This window comes from Cibotium barometz, chromosome 21 (assembly GCF_041138505.1).
Source record: "Cibotium barometz isolate CiBa-2024 chromosome 21, ASM4113850v1, whole genome shotgun sequence".
Classification (NCBI taxonomy): Eukaryota; Viridiplantae; Streptophyta; class Polypodiopsida; order Cyatheales; family Cibotiaceae; genus Cibotium; species Cibotium barometz.
Window position 1 is genome coordinate 47,744,416 of NC_141066.1, and position 25,361 is coordinate 47,769,776.

At 45.3% G+C, this 25,361-nt stretch overlaps 1 long non-coding RNA gene and 1 pseudogene across 5 annotated transcripts in view; one reads left to right on the plus strand and one right to left on the minus strand.

Moving 5' to 3' along the window:
• Positions 1-25,361, plus strand: part of LOC147627271 (uncharacterized) — a 78,273-nt gene that overhangs the window by 16,766 nt on the left and 36,146 nt on the right. For all 5 annotated transcript variants that reach the window (XR_015268469.1, XR_015268470.1, XR_015268468.1 and 2 more), the window contains one exon: positions 2,381-2,488. This is a non-coding gene — a long non-coding RNA (uncharacterized LOC147627271). The remainder of the gene's footprint in view (positions 1-2,380; positions 2,489-25,361) is intronic.
• On the minus strand, positions 16,406-21,142 carry LOC147627272 (uncharacterized; annotated as a pseudogene).

Below are 25,361 nucleotides of genomic sequence, written 5' to 3' on the forward strand. Positions count from 1 at the left end.
AAAGGAGCATTATATCTGTTGCGCTGCACAGGTTATTATGAGATCTGGGGACGTTTTCACTACCTCTTTAGAGAGGGTATTGGGCCACTAGTGAGAGGCATGAATTATTTGGATTAGAGATGTTTGGATCTTTATCTTCAAGAGATCCGCAGGCTCACGGAGGATATCACTAGAGGTAGAAGACACACTCCAAGAGAGAGCCCACTTAGAGACGCATTACAGACTTCTTCAGGGAGCCTCCTCCAGGAGGGCTTCCAATCGACTCCGCAGCATTCTCCACGAGGGATTTTAGGTGAGAGAGTGGTTCGGTTGGGCAAAGCTCGACGCCCAAGAATACGAGGATCTTCACACCATAGGTGTTGCTTACATCGACGGATTTGCAGCATCATTGCACGATATCGAGCACGCCCAGCTAGGTAGCTTACTATGGCAGACATCTGCTACACTTCTTAGGGTGATTTTATTCTACTCTTTACATTTATCCTCATCAGCTCATAGGGTGATCTCATTTTAATTTTATTGTATACGTCGTACCCACCACAAGATATCCCCCCTCCCATTTTTTGCCTCCCTAGTGGTTATTATTGTACTATAGGACTATCTACCCACTTTACCCACTTTAGATACAATTCTATCCTTTCTTTTTTGTACCATACGTATCGGATTCCACTTGGTTGTAACTTTGGTCTCATAGGTCATTTGGGCCTTTTGAAGACATAAATATAACATTCCATTTTATTTCATCTCTCTCTCTCTCTCTCTCTCTCTCTCTCTCTCTCTCAGTGCTTGCGTAAGTAAGTCAGGTGTTATCTTTGTTCTCTCTAGTACCCTGTATCATGGAGCTGACTTTAGATACATGTAAAAGCACTCAAGTGCTGTGAGACTGGCTTTGACTCATCAAGCTACAGATTTACCAGCTTCCTCATGAGATGTACCTGATTAATTGGTGTAGTATTCTCATAGATGGCCTTGAGCTTATGTCATATAGTAGCAACTGTATCAAGGCCCTTTAGATCTATCAAGATATCATCTGCAACAGCCATATGTAGGTAATGGCCTTTTTGTTGAGTTTGGCCCAATCCTCATTAGACATATTCTCAGGCTTATCGCCCAAAAGAGGCTGGTTGCATTCTTTCAAGAAAAGAATTCCCAGAGTGCGCTCCTTCCACAAGTAGAAACCATTTCCATCGAATTTCTTTAGTTCAAATAGGTTTTGGGCTTGGAAGATGTAGCCATAACGTTGAAATTACCTGTTTTCAGCTTTGAAATCTGAAAATTGGGTTGCACGAAGCTTTAGGGCTGCAAATTCTCTGCTGAAATTTGCTCCGGATGCTAAAATTTTGCTGCAGCAGCACTTTAGGGCTGAAGTGTAACCCTAATTTGATGTTTCCTCGTGTGAAGAAGGCTACAGGTGAAAGGGGAGTGGCTCTGATACTAGCTTTTGGCGATGGTGGGCAGCCAAGGAAGCACGAGGGAAAGCAAGAGAGAATGAATTAAATTGTGTTGCAATGATAGAAGAGAGTGTGGAGAGTGCACGCGACAGCGCGCACAGGTGCATATGGAGGAAACGAGAGAGAGAGAGAGAGAGAGAGAGAGCATGCACGAATTCTTGTTGGGCCTGCTAAAAATTTTTGGCAGCCCCTTATTCTTTTATGTTTTATTATCACATTTAGGGTTCACAAAAGTGGAGGCCTCGCGCGGGAACATGCATAATTGAGGACTTTGAGAAATGCATTGACCGAATTGACAGAATGACAAATGACCTATCCTATTCATAGGCTGAAAGGTCAAGCATGTAGGACAATAAATTGGTCAATACCAAAAATACCAAAGATAGTCACGACCTCTAAAAAAAATAGAGGGACCAATGGAAAAAATCCTAGATTGAACTAGATTGACTAGACAAGGGTGGCCAACCTACAACCAAGGGCGTGACACATCTGAATATGACTCATACGCTAACAGAAACGCCTAATGTGTTTGTGATACACATACAAAAATTTTCATAGACACACATACATACATATACACTTACAAATTGACACAACTATGTACACACATATATACACTTGTAGGCGCACACGTGTATACATGTCCATATGTAGGTGTTTTAGTATGGATCTATATATGGGTGAATTGTTTCGGTGTTTTGAACAATGAAGCCCATTTCGACACGAAATGTCTCGGGGGCTGAAATGTTTCATGGTCACGTTGGGCATGCTTATCGATTGTAAGTGATCTTATTGTGGACACTGTTTTGCTCATAATTTTGAACGAGTAGAATGTATGGAGTGTAAGTAAGCTTGCTTGTGGACAATGTTTTGCTGAGAACTCTTTGCTTTAAAAAGTGCAGCTGTAAGGTGATCGTCCTTTCATGCAGGTGGAAGTGGAGTTCGATAATGGACAAGCTTTTCGCCTCTCTGCTGAGTTTCTTAGAGTACAATCTCCTGCTGCTGACAGCAAGCGAAGAACGGTTTCCGGAGAAAAGGCGAGACTCTGTTTTTTCTTCTGAAATTATGTAAATAAGTGGTGCTCAGCTTATTGTCTTTCAAGAGACTGAATGCCACTGTCTGCCATAGTTACTATAAAGTACAAGTATGGTACGGTATGATACGATGTATTTATGGTAATTTATGATTCATATGGTAGGATATGATAAATACTGTGTTTTGTTTTAAATACTTAAAAAAACACTTTAGACCTTGAGCCTTGGCTATGGCCTATTGCCCAAGGGGCAACCCTTCCAACAGCCAAAAACAACCATAAGTGGCCGTAAACGGCCTTATTTTTTAGTTTCAAACAGCCAAACACGGACAGAAATAGGCACTGTGGAAAAAGAAAAAATCCCATTGGCTATATTTTCAGACTGTACAACAGTGGTTGTACGGCCATATGACCATACAAAACATATCTACCATCATACCGTACGACTGATGTCATACGGTGCAGACAACAATTATGCTGTCTGCAAACCCGTTCTTGTGTTATGACAAAAGAAGGATTGTGCTAGGTATACTGCTCAAAGAATGCACATTGTCACCAAGGCACTAATACAAAGCTCTGAGGAAGGGAAACGTGCCCTAGAAAGCTACAATAAAGCCGAAAATCCTAGGTTGATGGTACGTAAAGAACCCTTGTGTGAAACAGCAGCCCACCAAAATGTTCCCTGCAAGAGGAAAGCTTTGCTAGCCTTGGGACAATAGAGAGTCCAGCTCAACCACAGATGACTATGAAAACATGAAGCCTTGTTCTTCTCTAGCTGCATGCGGAATGATGGCAAGGTACGGTACAAGAATTTGCTGCGGCAAACCACATTGAAAGTTCGATCTCCAGCTTTACTAAAGCACCAACCTTATGCCATCGCTGGTGAAGAGATGTGCCAGCCCAGCACCAGCAAGCTACTACCTTAAAGCACGAAGATAAGACAAAAGCTCGGCCAGTGAATGGCAAGCAACTTTTCAACCATGGCTGCTAAAGTCCTGTGAAGATTTTTTTTTTTCCGAGAAAAGATCCTTTCATTAGTTAAATAAAAACGCCCGTAGGGCTACAAAAGATCTCTCCTGCTCATGAGAGAAACAGAGCAGTGAAAACAACAAGGCAGCCCGGGAGACTCTCCCTAGGTGCTGCAAAATACAAGCATCAGTACAGAGGACTGAAGGCTAAATCATACAATAGGGGGAGGGAAAAGCCAAACAGGTGGCCTGTAATGCCAACGGGGGGATCCCGTGTGTAAGGTGTAGAAGGGGCCTCTGCGCCAGGTGGTGTGAAAAGCCTGGCGCCGCAAGATCGCCTCATCCGAGTCGCCCCGGATGCGGTCATACTGTCCTCGCAGGGTGTGTATCAACTCCTGCCAAATCCCCCATACAGTCTCTGCAGGTGGCTCCAGTCTCCCCTCAAAGGCCGTGAAACACCGGGCCCTCCAGCTGAACCAGATGGTGAGGCTGCTGAGGAGCTCCCATCGTAAATCCCTCTCCTGTGTCCAGCTGGCGGACGAGAAATCCGGTGCCGGAACTAGGCGAGGCTGGCCCCTAATGAATCTGATGGCCTGACTGTCCTGCTCCATCTCATAGCCCATAGCAGGCCCTGACGAAGTCGACCAAGCAGCGGCACCCCACGTAAACATACCCTCTGGAGAGAGAGGGGCCAGAATACGTAGCATCCGCAGCCAAATCTGCTGCGCCTGAGGGCAATCCCAAAGGCAATGTCTCCGTGTCTCCATAGGGTGGCCGCATTGGACCCAGGCCGTCGGAAGACCGCTGTAAACAAGCCAGGTGCCAACTGCTGAGCCCCTGTGGGCGACCAGCCACTGGAAAGTCGAGATCCTGCGGGCCTGTCGACTAGCCCAGAGCCGAGCCCAAAAATCCTCGAGGAACTCTTGTGAGAGTCCCTGTAGCCGCCAATGCCCCGCTGCAGCTGAAGAGACCAGCCTCCTCGCCGTCAAAATATGCCGCCCCAGCCGAACAGTATACTGGAAAAAGGTGATCTCTGTGGCCTCAAGGGATGCATAAGGATCATGCCACTCGTACTCCCTAGGGTCCCACTGTAGCCGGGCCAAGGGGCGCGCTGCATATGCCCATATGCGCCAATCCGGGAGCACATCAGCAGGGTTGGGGTCAATATGCCACTTCCGAGAAGCGGCGGCCACTGCACTCGGCAACCAAAGGCGACTCCATCTCCACTCTCTGAAGTCTGCCCTCATCCTGAATCTCATAGTAGAGGCATCTGCCATCCTCAGTGCAAGCTCTGACAGCAATCAGGATCTCCAACTGTGTAAAGGCTCCCATCCACCGTGGGGTCACTGGCTCGAAAGGCGTGAACCACTCCTCCGTGAGTGCCTCCTGAATATCATCCCTCATAATCAACCCCCCTCTGAAGTGACTCAGCCTCTCCACCTGGATCTCCTCTGGGAGACTGCAGAAGGCCTGCCAGTCTCCAAAACTACGTGCTGGGCCTGCCGCTAAAGGTCCCTAGGCTAGACGAGGCCGAGAACCCAGCATATGACCCTGCTCTGTGCGAACCGCTGGGCTCCAGATGAGCGGCTGTCTGGCCCGCTCCTCAACACAAGAAGGAGGTCGCTGAGAGAGCCCCGGTCTCAGCAGCTCCCAAGCTCTCAGGATGCTCAAAGCAAATCTGTCCTCCCATCCTCTACTGAGGCCTGTCCTCCTCATCTCTATGAAGATCCAGCGAATCTCTGGTGCCCAAGTACCCCCTGCTGGGGGAGCCCGAGCCTGCAGCCGCTGCAAGAGAAGCTCTTTCCAAGGCTCAGCGCCTGGAAGCAGCCCCCGAACAATAAGCTTCCCCAATAAGGCTCTACTTTGATCGACTGGATCGATAATGCCCAAACCTCCCTGAGCGAGCGGAAGTGTAATAACTGCCCATGCAACCTTTGCCCGGGCTAGCTGACCGTCCCGCCCAGACCAAAGAAAGTTCCTGATCAGCCTCTGTACCTGGCTGATGCAAGAGCTCGAGAAGATCCAGCAAGACGTAATGTACCACATGGTCGCTAACAGCACCTGATTTGCCACCACCACCCTCCCAGCCAAGGATAGTCGAGCTGTACTCCAATACAAAAGCTTCTTCCGAATGCTCAGAAGAAGCGGGGCAATCTGCTGCTCAGGTGACAAATCTAGTCCAATCCGGCATCCCAAATACCGCACTGCTGTGCCAGGAGGAATCCATCTAAAACCGGGGTCCGGGCTCCATGCCGGAGTGGGAGCACTACTGATCCAAAAGGCCACTGTCTTGCGCCAATTGATCAATGCTCCCGAAGCTGCACTAAAAACCTGGAGCCACTGCGCTGCCCGAAGAAGATTGGCCTCTTGGCCATGCAAAAATAAGCCCGTGTCGTCTGCAAACTCAGCATCGAGCAGGTCCTCCCCCCGGACTGGGAGCTAGAGTCCTCTCAAACCAACCTCCTCTGCCGTCAAATACATGCTCATAGCCTCCGCAAAGAAGAGAAAAAGAAAAGGGGCGAGGGGACACCCCTGACGGACTGATCTGGTCAGCTCAAAACTCGGCCCCCGTCCTCCTGCAATCAAAACCTGGCTACGAGCTGTGGAATACAGAGCCGCCACCCCTCTGATCCATCCTAGCTCAAAGCCCAGGCGAAGCATAGTGCCCTCTAAGAAACCCCAATCAACTCTATCGTATGCCTTCTCAAAATCGAGAAGCATCACGACCAAGTCCTCGCCAAGAAATCTAGCTCGGGCCGTCGCCTCCCAGAAAGTAAAGATGTTGTCAAGGATACTGCGCTCCTTGACGAATCCTGTCTGGGTAGCATGAATCAACTCCCCCAGGAAGGGCTGGATCCTCAAACTCAAGGCCTTTGCTAAGACCTTGTAGACAGTATTGAGGATCGTAATAGGCCTCCAATGCCGAATATCATCTGATACTCCCTCCCCCTTGGGGATAAGAAAGATCAAGCCCTCTGAAAAGCTCTGTGGCATCACCCCAGTGTCCAGAACATACTGAAAGCCCATGCGGAGGCCTGGCCCCAAAAGATCCCAATAGCGCATAAAAAAGGCCGGCGTCAGTCCGTCCTCCCCTGGGCAACTATGTCGCGGCAGGACCCTCAAGGCCTCGGCAAGCTCAATCTCTGAAAGAGGCGCACCAAGAACTGTACGCATACGATCTGTGACCCTCCTCTGCACATGGGCCCACACAGTCTGTCTGCAAGCATCTCGATCCTCAGTGGCTGGCTCCGCTGAAAGCAGGTCTCTATAGAATGCAGTGGCAATGGCTCTGATCTCCTCGGGCTCAGTAGCTACCGATCCATCCGGTCTACCAAGCTGACGGACTCCTGCTCGAGCATGGCGGGGTCCAGTGATCTCAAAAAACTCCCCAGTCACTCTATCACCAAGCTGCGTCCACTGAGAGGCCTGGCGACGATAGTAAAACTCATGTCTCTGCTCCTTTGCCTCTCTAACCTCTTGGCGTGCCTGGCTCAGCTGTGACACCCCCCACTCACATGCAGGCTGCTGCTCCTGAAGGCGCTGTAGCGAAGCAAGGCTGCGTCTCAGCCAATGCTCCCGCTCGCGAATCTCTCCCAGCCGTGTCAAAGCTGCAGCGTGCAGAAAAGAGCTAAGCTCGATGAGTCCCTGGGCACACTGGCCTGCTGCATCCTGGTCAGAGCACTGACTATCATGCTAGATCCTCTCAATGTCCTCAGCGAGACTGGGATCTGCAAGTACCCTCTCTGGGATCCTCAACTGCAAGCTGGGCTCCCGTGTCCTCTCCTCCAATGTCAAAATAACTGGCGCATGATCTGAAAAGGAGGTGCCAGCGAGAATGCCGACGGAGCCCCCTCGCTCCCCTAACCAATCGCCCACATAAAAGCGATCAATTCGTGATAGATTAGTCCCTCCCTGCCGGCGATCTGACCGAGAGAAGCTAAGACTGTCCTGAGAGCGGGAGAAGGCCCCATGCTGCCATGCATCAGTGATCCTCAGTGACATGCAAAACTGGTCCCAAGCTACAAGCTCCGTGCCGTGCATTGTAACATGACTGCCTCCCACCCTATCGGCCAGGTCCTCAAGCATGTTGAAGTCTCCCCCGACACACCAATGTGCGGCCTCTGGCAGTGCATCCGTAACCTGGGTCCAGAACTCTGCTCTGGCACTAGCATGATTGGGCGCATAGACGTTGAGCACGCCCAAGAGCTCATCATGCATCCTCAGAATGACATACTGTGCTCTACCCGGCACAATGATCCCTCGATCCACAATGGCCTGCCGCCATACATCTGCAATGACCATGCATACTCCTCCTTGTCCACCCAAAGGACCAAACCCTGCAGACCAAAAGGTGTCCCATCTACCAGGCATCACCGAACCATATCTCCGAATCCTGCTCTCACCCAAGTGGTGCTCCTGCATCATCAAAATATCAATGCTGCCACCAACCAGGCATCTCTTAAGCTCCTGCCTCAAGCAACCACGATAGCGTATAAAATGTGCTCCGCCAAGGCCCTGTACATTCCATGAGATGATCCTCATGGATGACCTGCTGAGGTGGAGGCTGTCTCAGCTGTACGGCGGGCCTTCGCAAGCGGCTTGGATGGAGAGTAGTCCCCATCCGAGCGGCTGCGAATCTGCCCACCCGGTGTACTGCAAGAATCACGGATCAGGCGCCAGTGGCTGTGGCCCATGGCGACTGCCTCCCGCTCTGACAGAGCAACCTCGTGTATACATACATATCCAGGGTCGCGTGCAAGGTCTGCCACTATGCGAACGACCAAATGACGAATCCCTGAGGCATCCACACTCCCGGGATCCAAGAAAAAATGAGCCAACTCCCATAGTCGGCCTATCACATCTGTCACCTCCAGATCGCTCACATGATGAGAAAACTCAACTGCCTGAGTCTTCAAAGTGCTAAGAGCGAGCTCTAGAGTCCACTCCCGGTCGCAAGGGCCACATAGAGGGAACGAGAAGGCCACCACTGAATCAAGTGCCTCCTCCCCGCGGGCCGGAGGTATCACTACATGAACTCGGATGGGTGCTGGCTCATGGGGGCCCTCTGCTCCAAAAAGCCGTGTGAAGGCGTAATCAAAAGCCTCTGAGCGCTGTCTAATGCCGAGGCGACTCAGCCGACTGCGGATAGATGATATCCGTGAAGCCCGAATCGGCATGGTAGGTCTCCTCTGTGGTGCGCGAGCGAGGTCGGTGCTCAGCGCCCTCCGGATTGCAGGTGAGCGCCAGGGGACTGCCAGGGCCTCCCGGGAAGGTGAGGCGGGCGGGGGGGGGAGGAGGGGGGGCGAGGGGGGTGGAGGAGGGAGCCGCTGCCGAAATCGGAGCGGGGATGGGAGGAGGCGAAGGTGGAAGCGAGTCGGTGGGAGGGGACGGGGGTGTGGGGGGTGAAGGAGGGGGTGCTGGCATCTCCTGGTCCTCAGTCGTCGCCGCCGCAAGGGTCTCCTCCTGGAGAGGAGCAAAACTGTTCCTCACGGGAACCCAGTGAGGTTGAGACTATGGCTGCTGCTGCAACGGTCTCTGGGCGTGCTGCTGTGGCTCTCTCCCTCGGCGGCGCCCCTGTCCAGGTTGCCACTCCGAGGTCTCTGTGGCTTGAGCAGGTATCCCGGAGGCAGCCTGCCGAGCCGCATCTGTGGGCGGTCCATCAGGGGCCTGCTGCTGTGGTGAGGGTCGGGGTCTCCTGCGAGGGCAAGCCTTGGCCAGATGACCGACCTGCCTGCAAATGAAGCACTGGTTCGGGAGCCCCGAGAACTCCACTCTCTGATCAATCATCCCCCCCCTATCCTAGGTAGCTGAATGACCTTAGGAAGTGTTAAAAACCCTAAGATCTCTCTAGATAATTGTTATGCATAAACATGTATAAATCAGGCATAAACTCACAACCACCCAACCACCCCCGAGCCCAAGGGATGCACACATGAATCATAAATGAAATACATCATACCTCTATCTTGATGTCCCATACCATCAAGAGGTATAACTCCAATCCAATAGCATGTAGCTATAGTGTGAAATGGTAGATGAGTAGATATGGATCTCTACACAAGAGACCATAGCATAAGCCTCAAGCTTCCTAGCCTCCAAGCCCCCTTGAGTGTGCCCCATGCCCCTATTATATAGGAGGGCCCTCAAGTGACTCTTGACTTTCCATTCCTCATGTGTGATCCTTGTGGATGCCTGACCCTAACCTTAAACCTTAAGGTTAGTCCTAACCCATGCTCCACTAGAGCTTGTTCCATGCTCCCATGCTCACAAGCCTAATGTGGGTTAGCTCCTAGTATATGCACACATAATGTGTATATAATGTGTATATAACATAGCACACATAATGTACATATAACATACTTCCCCTCTCAAAACACATTATGTTATATACACATAATGTGTATATAACATAGCACACATAATGTACATATAACATACTTCCCCTCTCTCAAAACATTGCACTCTTGCAATGAAAAGAAGAAGAACTGCGCTGAACAATCTCAACCGACTCCCAAGTCGAATTCTTAATTTCCCTATCTTTCCACCTTATTTTAACCTTAGGGATTAGTCAACTACAAAGTTTCCTTTCCCTAAATTCAAGTACCTTATCAGGTTCATGTGGAACATAGGATAATTCATCGACTTCAACGAGTTCTTGAGGAGTAACTATGTCATCCTCACCTCCCAGTTTCCCTTTCAATCTATGGATATGAAAGACTGGATGAACTCTAACAATTGGAGGTAGTTTTAGTTCATACGCAACCGTGCCAATCCGATTCATAACTCGAAATGGACCACAACATCTAGGAGATAAATTCGAGCATTTTTCCATTGACAAAGTCTGAGAATCTTTAGGAACATTAAAATAAACCAACGCTCCTGGTTCAAAGACCGAGATGAGCGTCCCCTATCAGCATAAAACCGTGCCCTATCATGCGCACTCCTGATAGAATCCCGAGCTTCGGTCAGAATTTCCTACATATCACGCAAGAAATCCCTCGATGCATCAAGCTCGATGTCCTTAAGACTGACATCAATAGGTGCCCTTGGTTGATACCCATACATAAGTATGCACGGACTAAAAAATAATAGCCGTAAATTTAGAACTGTTATAGGCAAATTCCATCATTGGAAGATATTTTTTCCAATATGATGATTTTCTAGAGACATAAGCATGAAGCATATACACTATAATCTGATTCATACACTCTGTTTGCCCATCAGACTACTGCGGATGATCAGAACAATTCACATTCAAAGTAACTTCCTCGTTGTAAACCATTCGGAATAAAGTAGGAAAACATGGCATTATAACAGCAGAAACCAGGGATTCATCGGCGCCCCGACATAACCACATCTGCATATGGAATAATCGACGTCTCGAGTTACCCATATCAACATAGAGTCATCAACGTCTCGATGAGACACATATGTCCATCCGTAAACCTATTAGGTTGATTGTGTAAATCACCTAAATTACGGAACTAGAGAAAGAAATGCCAACAAAGGAAGAATCCAAATTTCCTTATCCGAACACAACAAGATAAACTTGTTTGAACTCTAAAGAAAGAGATTTCAACAAGTGAAAATGCCGATGAGATTACCCTCATCAAAACATGCAGGTTATAGATAAAAGAAATTTATCTAGAGAATGCCCACAGTATAACTTCTAGTGAATTTAAAAAATAAGATTGTCTTTGAATGTTGAGGTCAACATGCTAAGTGATGTAAGCAAAGCAACAATCTTGAGCCCAAATTATCCCATAAGATAATATATGTGAGGGATCCCTAGCGTCCCATTCCACCATGATACCACCCATACATACCTTAACAATTTGAAACTCCTTAGCATGCCGTCTAGGAAAATATAAATAAAATCCTGTATAAAAGGAATAAGATGGCCTTATCCAGACTTTCACATACTAAACCTGTCTCTATATACTTGAGACTACATCAAGGAATAATTCCTTATGAGTACATCATTAGAAAAGAAATTGAATTATTGGCGCCTTTCTAATGATAACTACCCAAAACACAATAAAGTTAGGGTAGAAAAAATAACTCACCTAGATATATAAGCAACTAGGTATCTGAGTTGGAATATATACAAGAGTATAAAATATACTCCAAAATTACGTGCAAAAAACGAAAGCAAATGCTACCTTCAAAGCACATGTAATTATCAAAAAGATCAAAGGATCTTTATAACATCATGGATAAAAGCATAGAAGCTTCTTAAATCCATAAAAACCATAGTTGATCATAAAAATCAATGCATACCATCTAATGGACATAAATCATGCCAAAAGAAGCATTTAAATTGGTGGTCAACTCATCAATCTGGAGCATATGAACATTGTGTTGTTCAAATAAAACTCCAAAGTAAGAAAGTGAAACACATGTGTGTAACACTCAATAAGAAAATCCTAGACATAAGTGATCTAGGCAAAACCTGATGAGTCCATATAAAACTTGGAAAACATCCAATAGAAATCCACCAAAATAAACCGATCAACTAACCCATGATAGAGGCTTAAGAAATTAAGCACAAGCCACACTTAAATAAGTGCAAAATAAATTATCATGGAAAAGTGTCAAAGGTGAAACACACTTTGAACGAAAATTATAGCCATCAAAAGAAATTAAGGAACATGTCCAAAAAGAATGGCTAAACAATGGTCAAAAATCATGAATACATCGTTTAGAATTAATCCAAACATAAATATCCATTAATACAAGGTATAATCGTATTAAAAATATGCGAATAACACGCATCTATCTAATGTCAGTACGAGAAAACGTACTTCAACATTAAATAACCCTTGAAAATATTAAATTCTCGAGAAAAAGAATTATCATGATTTTTTTCTAATTTTTCCTAATTTATAGGGCCTGAAAATATAATAATTTTGAATTCCACCAAACCTATCTCATGGCATTCCAAACCTATATTTTTCCAGAAAATTTTTAGCAATTTAATTTGCCAAAATACCATTGATATTTTAAAAATACCAATTTTTAGGATTTCTAAATATAATATCTAGAATATTCCTAATTTTCCCTGAGAATCCCATCGTTCACGAAATTTCCAATTCCGCCCGACAATTCTCAAATCCAATGAAAATTTTTAACTTTAATGGATTTTTCTAATTTTCTGGGTCAAAAAATATATTTTTAAAGGAATTTGAATGGTCACGGGCGCCCGAATGGACACACCACATGCCAAACACCAATCCCACATTTACCCGAAATTTAAAATAACTTTTGTCTAATTTTCCACTAATTTTCAGGAATTTTTTGAAATTTTTAATCAACCCCGAACGCATTTAGAATACGAACGGTCAAAAAATTTCGAAATTCCAACGGTTTTCCCGGAATACGGAAAGCCAAAAGTTTTGGGAAAATGAAAAGACAAAAAAAAAAATCGGAATGTGAAAGGTCAAAGGTTTCCGGAATACGGAAGGTCAAAAGTTTTTCCGGAATTCGGAAAGCCAAAAGGTTTCGGGAAAACGGAAAGCCAAAGGTTTTCCGGAAGTTGAAAAGCCAAAAATTTTCAGAGATTTTTTTTCTCAAATCCCCTATTTTTCAGTATTTTTCAGGCTATTTTCAAGCTTTTTTCTGAAATATGTCAAAAGCTTTTTTTTTTAAAATAAAAAACTCATTTTTTTAAAAAAAATGAAAAAAAAATATTAAAAAAAATATATATTATGTGTATATAACATAATGTGTTTTGAGAGAGGGGAAGTATGTTATATGTACATTATGTGTGCTATGTTATATACACATTATATACACATTATGTGTATATAACATAGCACACATAATGTACATATAACAGGAAGGGAGGAGATGTTAGACACCAACACTCTGACCGAAAGTAGCCCAGCTGCTCTGGCCACCACTGAAGCTGCTGTGGGGCCAGTCTCTAGTACCGAGCCCACCAATGCTCCTAGCCTAGAGAGGAGCGGAAGATACTCCTGGCGGAGTCCAGGGAAGCAAACTGTAACATGGAAAAGGTGATCTCCCTGCTCAGCCGCTGCTGGGTCAAAGCCATGCTGCCAAGGTCTGAAAAAAGCCCGAGCACCCCTGATGTCAAGGGGACTCATGGCAAGGACCTTGGCCACGCTCTGGGCGGTCTCGAACTCGATCTGGTAATGTCCACGGCCCAGAAGCTGTACGTCCAGGATCTTGCCCACATCTGCAAGAAGGCGGGCTTGGAGAAGATCCCGGATCTCCCCTCTGCTGGGGCGAGTGCCGACTATACGGCAGATGGTGGAATGTGCCTGAAGGCGTTCCACCTCTGCGGCGAGGCTCGCTTCCTCTTCCGGCGAAAGAGAAAGCCTGATGGGGGTGTCCTCTGGGGCAGGCGAGGGGGCTGCGGATGAGTCCCTCTGAGGCGGGGCGGGAGGAACCTCCATCAGGTCTGAAGTTGTGTCGAAGGCGGAGCGGAGACGGAGAGCCTGCACGAACCGAGCTGCACACGAGGGTGGGGGAAGGCGAAAAGTAAAAAGGGAAAAAAAATAAAAAAAAATCCCTGGGGGCGGAGAAAAACAGAGAGAAGATGGGGGGGGGGGCCTGAGGCGGCGAAGACGGATCCCAGGGGGGGGGGGGGGGGCGGAAGCAGCACGAAAAGGGGCGAGAGAGGGGGAACGAGAGCTGGCAAAGGGGGGGGGGGGGGGGGGGGGGGGGGGGGGGGGGCGAGGCGCTGAAGAGGAGGGGGGGTGGGCGCAATGGCGGGGAGCTACGGGAAGGGGGGGGGGGGGGGGGGGGGCGACGGCGAAAAGCAGTGGAGGGGGGGGGGGGCGCTTCAGCGCAGGCAAGCCAAGCGAAGGAGGGGGCGGCGCAAACCTGAGGGCAGGCGGAGGGAGGAAAACGCGATGGCGGGCAGGGAGATGGGAGTGCAGCCAGAAGCGCGAGCAGGGGGGGGAGCGCGGAGCTTCAGCGAGTCCTGTGAAGATTTGCCATCGCTACTCAAAGATAGTCCTCTTGCCAGCAGTGATGGCTTACAGAAAAATTGGCCTGGCCATGGCGCCAGGTGGACAGAGTTTTGCCTGCGTATGTGCAGTGTTTCAAGCCCCAGGGAGGCAAATAAATCACCAGGAGAATACACCAAAGAGACGATGGAGGGACGAAATGAACACGAAAGGCCTTGTAGTAATACGCAGGGGAATAAGGTGAGAACACAAAAGGCCTTGTAGTAATATGCAGGAGAATACGGTGAGATCACTCATTTAGCAGGAGGCACCGATCTAGTGGGAAATCAACCCATATGTTGGAGGTTTCATCTGCTCTGCCCAACCAGACAATGGGAAATTTGAAATGTGATGATGAAAATGACCTACACGAGTCCTGCGACGAGCCTGATGGACCCTGGTTGACTTGGCATGACACAAGCAAATGTATCGAAGGTACAATGTGAGCCACATAGTATCACAAGAAGTTTTCGACGTTTTCCCACTATATTTTCCACTTTGTAGATTATGACAACATCACGAGCTTTTGCAAGTGAGGCGAAGCATACCTAGCTAGGTGCGGTGGGGCTGCCGGCCTCAGAGGAAAAGGGGGGAGGGGGGGGGCAGCAGCCCTCTGCCCCCAACTGCACCTAGCTACGTATGTGGAGCCTCATCTGTACTAGTAACAACTAGTACAAGTATCAATACGTTCATTTCTCAAGGCTTGGCAGATTCCAAACAAAAAACCTTCTGAATGCCACAAACCTGCGAACATTTTATATGTGAATTGAGATAGAGTGTGCTCCCACTCTTGGTCTATTGTGTCACACCCAGTACTTAGCAAATGGCATCAAATATAGTTTTATTCATACTTGTATGTTTCACCATGTAGATGTATGCAACATATGGTGTATGTATGTGTATGAATCAAAATAACACACTTGCCCTCAATCAATAGGTGTGCTTACTTTCTATAAACACAAGAAGTTTTACTCATTTTTCCTTGTGGGAACAAGGCCACTTTCCCTTGTTTTTTCCTTGTAGTATTCAACATCATGAGCTTCTGTAGAGGAGGCACCGGATACCTAGCTAGGTGCGGTTGGGGGCAGGGGACTGTCGGCCCTTCAGTCCCCTGCCCCCAATCGCACCTAGCTAGGTACGCTGTCAAGAAAATCTGCGTGTGTGTCGGGAAGACACTGGGTCTCTAGTTGCGGGAGTCTATGTGTGCTATAGTGAGGAGAATTGAGATTATGATAGTAGAGAAGGATTACAGTATATAGATAAGAGCTTGAATCAATAAGAAAGCAGAAATGATGATATTGATTACACAAAATTGAAACCAAATAGAGATGAATCAGCACACAAATAAAAGACTTGAGACTCTATGTAGCCCAAAACCAATCGTTGATTAGGTAAACCTATATACAAAGAGTTCTCTCCCAATTTGCATCTTGCTTTGCCCTTTTATAGTCAAAAAATCCCACCAAACACCAACTTCTGCTCCACTACTCAGACGGCGATTCTGATGGTTCCGTTGGCTTCGAAAGGGGGGTAAAACCCTAGGACATCTGGTTAGAAATCTCCGAGGTCGCTCATTCTCCACTTTCCTCTTCCGGAGTTCTATTTGCTTTCTTGAATGTGCGGTCACACGATGCGTGAACTTGGGAGCCTCTCTTCTTCTTATATATCTCTCCAAATTAGGTGAAAAAGCAACTTGCTTTTGCATGAAGTCCTATTTTGGGAGTTTTCATTCGCTTTTGGGCTATTTTTACAAAAAGTATATCCAAAATATACATAAATAAGCTAAACCATCAAAAATATCAAAAATATGAACCGTCCATAATGTGGCCACTCAGAGTAGTGGCTAAACTAACACTATTACTCCTTGAATAACAAGAATCTCGTTGATAAGGCTCCAAAGGAATTTTCACACCGTGTCCGCGTAGCATCACGACATCCATCCCCTCTAAACCTGCACATCCTCCAATATGTGCCATATGTTCAATCTTCATCATGATCAATACCTTCGTCGTCTAACTCTACATCTTCGTTGTCATCTTGATTATCCAAGTCATCGTATACTTGTTCTTGATCATGGACATAGTCCTCAAATGGTTCAATTGCACCTCCCCGCTTGAAAAGCTTGATCCTTTTACCTGCAATAGGAATCTTCAACTTTGTACCATCAAGTTAACACAAAGAATATGTTGCGTTATCATTTACATGTTTCACAATGTAAGGACCAAACCATCTCTTTGCAACCTTTCTGATAGCACTATGTTGATTGTCAAGACTACTATCATAGACTAGCACCCAATCTTCTTTCTCAATTGGTTTCGGACGAAGCCTGTGTTTCTTGTCAAATTGTTCTTTATTCTTAATCTCAACATCCTCAAGTCTCCTTTCCAATTGCCGAACCCGCAATGCAAGTAGGTCTTCCTTGTTCATATTGGTCTCCCAAGGTACTACATTCCAAGTAGTGACAACATCCTTGATAGGCATAATAGGCTTTTGACCATATATCAACTCAGCAGGCATATATCTAGTCACTGTACTATGCGTTGTGCGATCAGCCCATAAAGCATAAGGGAGTAGCCTGGGCCACTCTCGAATCTTACCTTTGCATGCCTTTGCTAAAGCTTTAATGATAGGAGGATGTCCTCGTGCACTTTTTCCGTTTCCTTCAGGATTATATGCAGAAGTGAGAGCAAGCTTTATACCCAGCCTCAAGAAGAATTCTTTAGCTTCCTCAACGGCATATTACATCTTCTAAAAGAAATCTACATATCACACTTGTCGTTTTTGTTCTCAATGCTCAGCCTTCCACTTGATTTGTTAGATTCTCCCTAGCAAGCACAATGTAACACATTTGCCAAAGACCCACGGGCATAGTCACCAAGTCAACCACCCATTTGTAATGCATAGTCAATGGGTAGGTAGGATGTAGACCATCAAGATGGCGAACATTTGAATAAATTTGGCAAGTAGCACATGTCTCCACAAACTGCAACACATCCTTGTAGATACCTTTCCACCAATACCTCTCCTTGATGTGGGCAAAAGTCGCCCATACACCTCGATGTCCAGCCCATAGACTCTCATGAAATTCTTTGATAAGTTGTTGTTGAGTCTCCTTATTACATACCACCCTGTGTGGTGTTCTGCTTCTTTGCTTTGTATGCTTCCATAAATGGCCATTCTTTAAGAAATAACCATATGCTTTCCTTTGAACCTTCTTGAATTCTTGATCGGTCCATCCATCTTGCTTTGTCAAAGTGCTCAAGTAGCGGCCAATAAGTAGCCACTCACCATCATACATGTCTTCCAAAATCAACTCGAGAAGAAGCAAAACAAAATTGATCTTCTTATGCTCAAAACAAAATTGATCTTCTTGAGCATAAGAAATGGCATAGAATTTTGTACCAACATCATTACCTTCAACAACCATGTCCTCTTCATCGTCATACCTGGCTCTTGATAGCATATTTGCAACTAGATTATCTTTTCCTGCAATATGTCGAAACTCACTTGATGTAAGCTATCCATCGCAACATAGCAATATCTTAAGTTGAGCAACTAGTAATCATCCCAGGTAGAGGTAAACAATCTGTCTCTACAACCATTGATGCACCAATAAAGTATTCTTTATCACACTTCAATGCAGTGAGCACTCCCCATAACTCTCTTTTAACCTGTGGATAACCTCTTTGACGAGGGCTTAAGACCTTGGCTCCAAACCTTCCTGCATACCTGTTTCCCTCTTCATCATCTTGTCCAATAGCCCATCCAATTCCTGTTGGGCTAGTATCCACCGTAACAATGATTGGCCTTCCGCACTCATAATCCACCTTTCTCAAAGTGGGTGCAATTAGCAACAATTGTCTCAATTTTCTCATTGTCTTTGTATGTGAATCATTCCATTGAAACTTTTGACCTTTCCTAAGCAATTGGTAGAGTGCATCTGCTACATGTGCAAAGTGTGGAATCCATATGAGATAGAAAACACATCCCAAAAATCGTCTTACCTTTGTGATGGAGGTACAAGTCTTCTTCATCTTTTGGATGGCCTCAATTTTTGTTGGAGAAGGCCTTTGACCATATGATCCACACATATGTCCCACAATTAAAACTTCCTTGACTCCAAAAACTGACTTGGGCCCAGAAAGAGTAAGATTGACCTCCTCTAGCCTGGATAAGATCTTCTCACAATAAAAAATATGACTTGCAACAAACTTATGACACCCCCTCGAATCCACTGGCTCATCCCTAGCCCTTTCTTCGCACCCCTTAATAGGAACATCATCCAAAAAAGACGTAGTAACATGTGGTATGAAGTCACGAAGGACTTTGTTCATCCCATTCATCATGTGTGCAACTGAGTTAGTTGCCCCCTGAGGTAAGGTACACATCCTTACCAAACCCAAAGGTGTCCTCATAGTTGTTAAGTCCCTGCTTTCAATAGCCAATTGAAATTGATCATATTTAGAATAGAGATCTCCCATAGAATAAATAGCTTTTCCTGCAAAAGCTTCTGCAAACTCATCCACAATTGGACTTGTACCCACATTTCTGATAGCCACTTTGTTAACCGGCTGCATGTCTTGTATAAACCTTAAAGCTTCATTTTTCTTTGGCACTGTGAACCACCTGTTTGAATATGGAGCACAAGAAGGCTCCAAGATACCCATCCTGATCTTCTCATTCAACAACTCAATCAACTTTGGTACGTGAGCCTTGGGAACTTGAATAGGTCTCAAGTTCCAAGGCACATGAGGCACAGTGAATATAACCATTGGAGCAACAACATTAGGATCCACACACCCAATCTCATGAGGCTGAAATGCAAATGCCTTACCATGCTTTGATAACATCTCCTTGAAGCACTTTCTCTCGTCTTGTGTAAGAAAACTTCGCTACCAATCTTCGACTCCTTGATCGACTCCGGTGTAAAGCTATGCCCAATTCCTTTTGGATCTCGAAGGTTTGGTTGTTGAGAGGCTTGATCCATCTTCTCTCTACTATCTGAAGGTAAAGGTAGAGCAACAGGTTTTACCTTTTTAGCCACAGTTTTGTACTTGGTCTCCACATGCATCTCAGGTCCTTTTTTGATTCTGGTACACATGTTTTCTTTGAAGTCTTCAATCACTTTGTACATATCCATAGAACATACTTTGACAACTTCATTACTGTCTTCAACATGAGACTCAACTATGGATACAAGCTCTCCAATGGTATCAACAAAAGAAATCTCATCAAAAACTCCTGAAATAGATTCATCATCTTCAATTAAACCACTTTCCTTTAAGCTCTCTTGAACATTGAAAACATGTTGTCGTTCCTTTTGATGCAAATCCTGAAACTTTCTGTAACAAATTGAACCTTCTGGTGTCAAGCCTAGAAACCCTAGAGAAAAAGCTTCCTTACCTTCAAAATTAGGCGAGAACCTTTTTCTTTGTATACCATCAATGGTACATGTGGAAAACCCATCATATCTCAATGCTCTTTGAACTCTTTGTTGATCTTGATTCTTAGGTAAAGAGTACTCATGAAGGCTGTCTCGATTCCGCTCATGGTCCACACATACCATCAAGAATTGAACAGCATGCTTTCCATCACGACTTCTTATTCTAGCATAAGCAGAACCATCATCCATCACTTTGGTCTCCATGCGAACTGTAGTAATATATGGTTGTCCAAGAATTAAAGGGTAAGTAGATATATCCTGAACAAAGAAGTTTTGCTCATCCCGAACATCCCCTATAGTCACTTTCACATTTGGACAAGCACCATACAAGTCTCCTGATGAATTGTTTGCAGCTCGGATCCTCCACCCATGGTCTGTATCAATTGGCCACCTTCCTTTGGAGTGGAGACTCTGACATAAGATTTATTTGTGAACCATGATCTATAAGTGCAACGCATGGTTCCTCAAGATTACCAACCTTAACCGGAGTCTCTGTTGTAGCCCTTGCCCAATGGTTCCTTGAATAATGGCTTCTATGAAAGACTTGTGATTCCTCATCATCTTCAATTTGAACTTACTTTACCCTTGAAAATTTGTTGCAATCCACCACACTTCCAAAACCTTAATCTTCATGCACTTCTGCAGTGCGTGCTTCTTGTATGCCTTGTACTTCTTGTGATTTCAAAGTTTCTCCATCTCCTTGAGGATTGTCGGGCTCTCCCACAACTTCGCTTCCTCTTGATAATATCGATGATCTTCTCATGAAATGCACGCTTGGCAATCCCAAGAATCTCTCCTATGGTAAACTCCACCTTTTTATTGAGAATTCTTTCTTCCAACACTCTCTTCACATCTGTTGCTAACTGAATGTCAGATTGCAATTTGTAAGCTGGAGTTTTAAATTTACCTTTAGTTTTCTCGTGCTTTTTCTCCTTTGGTGCATCTTCCATAGATACTTCAGGTGGAGGAACATCTTGAGATACCCAGTCTCTTTTCTTTTAGCTCCTCTAGTTGTCCTCCTCTTTGAAGTACCATCATTACCTTCTTTACGCTTGCGCTTTTCTTCAACAATGGCTTCATTGTTTTGACTTTTAGCAATATATGCATACATTGACAAGGAGTCCATAGGATCATCCCAACCTGTCGTATGACGAATGCAATCACCGACTTGATGTGAGAGGGCGCGTGTGTAGGAGAGAAGCGTGGGCAGCAACTAATGCAGGCATAGGAGAGACAGAGAGCGCGCGCGAGTAGAGAGAGTGTGAGAGAGAGATTCGACGCTTATTGGAGCAGGTACGATAAGTGCACGTACCTCAATTCGATTTTGGGCTTTTTTTAAATAAGTGTGTACACTTAGGGTTTTACTTTTTATAAGGTGTGTTTACACCTTGACCAGGCACTTGGCCTTTATTCCCAACAACCTCCCACCTAAAGACAATGTGCCTTAAGGTTGAGGAAATGAATCAGCTATGTCTACATATGTACAAAGCTAATGTACATGTACTATCTAAGGCCCATCATCTGTTAGCAATGTGCAAACCTCTCTGCTGGTAGACTCTTCGTGAGAGAAGATCTGCAGGATTATCATCCGTGTGTACCTTGACAAGCTCAATGCCTTTGCTGTCAAGTACCTCCCTGATGAAGTGATACCTCACCTGAATATGTTTCGTTTTTGCATGAAAACGGGGTTTCGCGCAAGCATAATAGCACTCTGACTATCACACTGGAGAAGAGGAGTCTCTGCAATACCAAGCTCTCCCACTAGACATGAAAGCCATAAAGCCTCTTTGCATGCGTCAGTAGCTGCCACATATTCAGCCTCTGTGGGGTAGACACTGCAACACAATCCTGCAGCTTGAAAACCCAAGAAACTGCTCCCCCTGTGAACGTGAATACATATCCTGAAGTAGACTTCTTGCAATCAGGATGACTAGCATAGTCTGCATCCGTAAAGCCAATGACAGATGCCTTCTGCTTTCCAAAGCAAATGCACAAATCCTTTGTGCCTTTGAGATACCTCATGATACCTTTCACTGCTTCCCAACGCTTTTTGCTAGGATATGCCATGTATCTGCTAACCACTCCCACCGCAAATGCTATGTCGGGATGTGTAGCAACCATAGCATATATCAAGCAAAACACAGCAGATGAGTAAGGAATCTCGGCCATTTTCTTCTTCATTAGATGTAGGGCAATCATTTGCACTAAGTTTCACATGTGGAGGCAATGGCACACTAAGGGCTTCCCCCCCCTCCATATTGAAACGTTGCAAGATTTTCGCGACATATTCTGATTGTGACAGATAAAGAAGACCCTTTTCTCTGTCCCTACATATACGCATGCCAAGAATATGATTAGCATCACCAAGATCCTTCATGTCAAAGTGCTGTGTAAGTTTTGCCTCAACATGTTTAAAGCTTGAACATCCTTTCCCACAATTAGCATATCATCAAACATATAACACCAACAATAGAAGATTGCCATCTGCTGCCTTCTTAGTGTATAAGCAGTGATCTTCTTGGCTCCTTACATAACCTTGAGACTGCATGAATGCATCAAACTTATGATACCATTCACATGGCGCCTGTTTTAGCCCATACAAATTCTTGATGAGTTTACACACCATTTTCTCTTTTCCTTTTGTGAAAAAACCATCTGGCTGTTGCATATATATGTCCTCATGCAAATCACCATGTAGAAATGCAGTCTTTACAACCATTTGTATGAGTTCCATGTCCTCAAGTGCGACCAAGCCCAAAATGGTTCGCAAAGTAGTCATTTTAACTATGGGAGAGAAAATCTCATCAAAATCAATTCCATGTTCCTGTTTGTACCCCTTAGCAACCAAACGTGCTTTGTACTTTGGCAAGGAACCAGAAGTGACTTTCATTTTGTAAACCCATTTGCATGGTAACACCTTTTGCCCTTTTGGCAATTGCACCAAGTCCCAAGTACCATTTTTCTTTAGAGAATCCATCTCTGACAACATGGCTTTGTGCCATTTCTTACTGTCATGTCTGTCCATTGATTACTTGAAGCAAGAAGGTTCACCACAATCAGTTAACATGACATGATTAGCAACATAATCAGCACCAGGAATGAATCTATCCAGTTGTCTTGTCGGCCTTGTGGACCTACGGACCCAATGATCCATATTCACAGGCTGTTCAGCCTGCAAACCTGCATCAACAGCTTGCTGCCCAAACATTTCAGCTTGCTGTTCAGCTTGTTCCGGATGACCAATTGGTGGTTTTTCATACTGAACTTGTGGTGCATCATGGGCAACTTCCTGCTGATGATTTCCAGCACCATTCCCTATGTTTTGAGGGACATTTTCAGCTTGCATTTGCTGTTGAATATTGAGCATTCTTGGTTGTTCAATTGGTACATCTTCATGGAAAACAACCCTTTTGACTTCCTCAGTCTTTACAGGCTGTTTATGCATGCGATCTTCTCGGAAAATGACATCATTGCTGCGTACAATCTTTTTCCTCTGGGGATCCCACAACCTATACCCCATTTCACCTTCATCACCATATCCTAGGAAAATGCATTTATAGGACTTAATACCCCATTTCACCTTCATCACCATATCCTAGGAAAATGCATTTATAGGACTTAGGCTCCAATTTGTTGCGTTCTTCCTTGCGTATGTGCACAAATGCCTCGCAGCCAAATACTCTCAAGTGTCCATATGAAGGTGGCTTGCCCGACCACACTTCTTGAGGTACTTTACATCCCAAAGACCTGTTTGGTGACCTATTCATAAGGTGTACGGCTGTTATAACAGGCTCTGCCCAAAAACCATGGGGTAACGTAGCATGAGACAGCATAGTTCGAACCTTTTCTTGAATGGTCCGATTCATACGCTCTGCAACTCCATTTTGGGGTAGAGAGCGAAGACATTTTAGTGTCTTTCCCGTTGCATTTTCATTAAGCGCCAAAAATATTTTGAACTTATCCAATGCTTCATCTTTATGACGGATTGGATACACCCACACCTTACGTGTGGCATCATCAACAAACGTGATAAAATATTTATTCCCCCCTAAAGATAACCCCGGCATCTCACATACATCTGAGTGTACCAAATCTAAGGGTGAAGACTTTAAAGAAAGAGACTTTTTGTGTGACGTTTGAGCATATTTACCAAAAATACAATGATCACATTAATCAAAATTAGTATACCTCAAACACGGCAAGTAACCCAAAAGAGAAAGCACTTTCATTCCAGTTTGACTCATGTGTCCCAACCGGCCATGCCACAAAGACACACTTGGCTGCTCGGTTATGGCAACAACATGATCACGCATACTAGATACATGTAAAAGATACAAAGTATCACATTTAGAACCTCTAGCAACAATTCTAGACCCTCCATATTTTCCATTTGCTATCCCCAAAAATGGTATGATAGCCTTCATCATCTAGCTGCCTAGTTCTTATCAAGCTCTTCTTGAGCTGAGGTACATGCCTCACATTATGCATAGTAAACACTGACCCATGCTGAAAAACCAATTGCACACTTCCAATGCCTGCAATGTCACATGCATAATTGTCTCTCAAGTGGACAACACCATGTCTACCACCAGTGTAGTCAGAAAACCAATCACGATGTGGTGTCACATGGAACGAAGCACCTGAATCAAGAATCTAGGTATGCATGTCATCATCAAAATCCCCAAGCAAAGATAGTGCATCAAAAGAAGAAGCATAGAGTACATCGTCTTCAATGGCACTCTCATGACTGATTACATTGACCTCGTTTATCTTAACACCGCTCTTCTTTTTCGATTGGTTGTCCTTTTTCTCAACTTTGCCATATGTAGGAGTGCCTTGGGGCACAAGCCAACCCATAATCCCACCTGCCTACCCACATGTAAGAATAGAGCTTCAGCCGTACTTTTTGGAGGTGCCACATGTAGGAGTGCCTTGGGGCACAAGCCAACCCATAATCCCACCTAACTACCCACAGGACTCAAATCTGACCTGCACAGTGAAAAACCCCGATTTCTCATGTTGAAATTTGGGAAATTTCTCTGAAATTCGGCAATCTATCGCTCCTGAGCTTGCAAATCTGAAATTTCCGACCTGTACAGCTGATTGCTCACTCGCAGACGCAGCCACACAGCCAAATAGGGAGAACACCCACACTTGGTGTAGCAAGAAGGAAAGTAGGCAGCTTGTTGTATAGCTGTCTACACAGCCCTATTTGCGAACACAGCTGAATCTGCAGCAGAAGAAGCACCTACGGCTGAGCTGAACCAAGCTCTGATACCACGTGTGAGAGTGCGCGTGTGCAAGAGAGAAGCATGGGTAGCAACTAATGCAGGCACAGGAGAGACAGAGGGAGCGCGCGAGTAGAGAGAGTGAGAGAGAGAGAGAGATTCGATGAGTGCATGTACCTCAATTCGATTTTGGGCCTTTTTTTTAAATAAGTATGTACACTTAGGATTATACTTTTTATAAGGTGTGTTCACACCTTGACCAGGC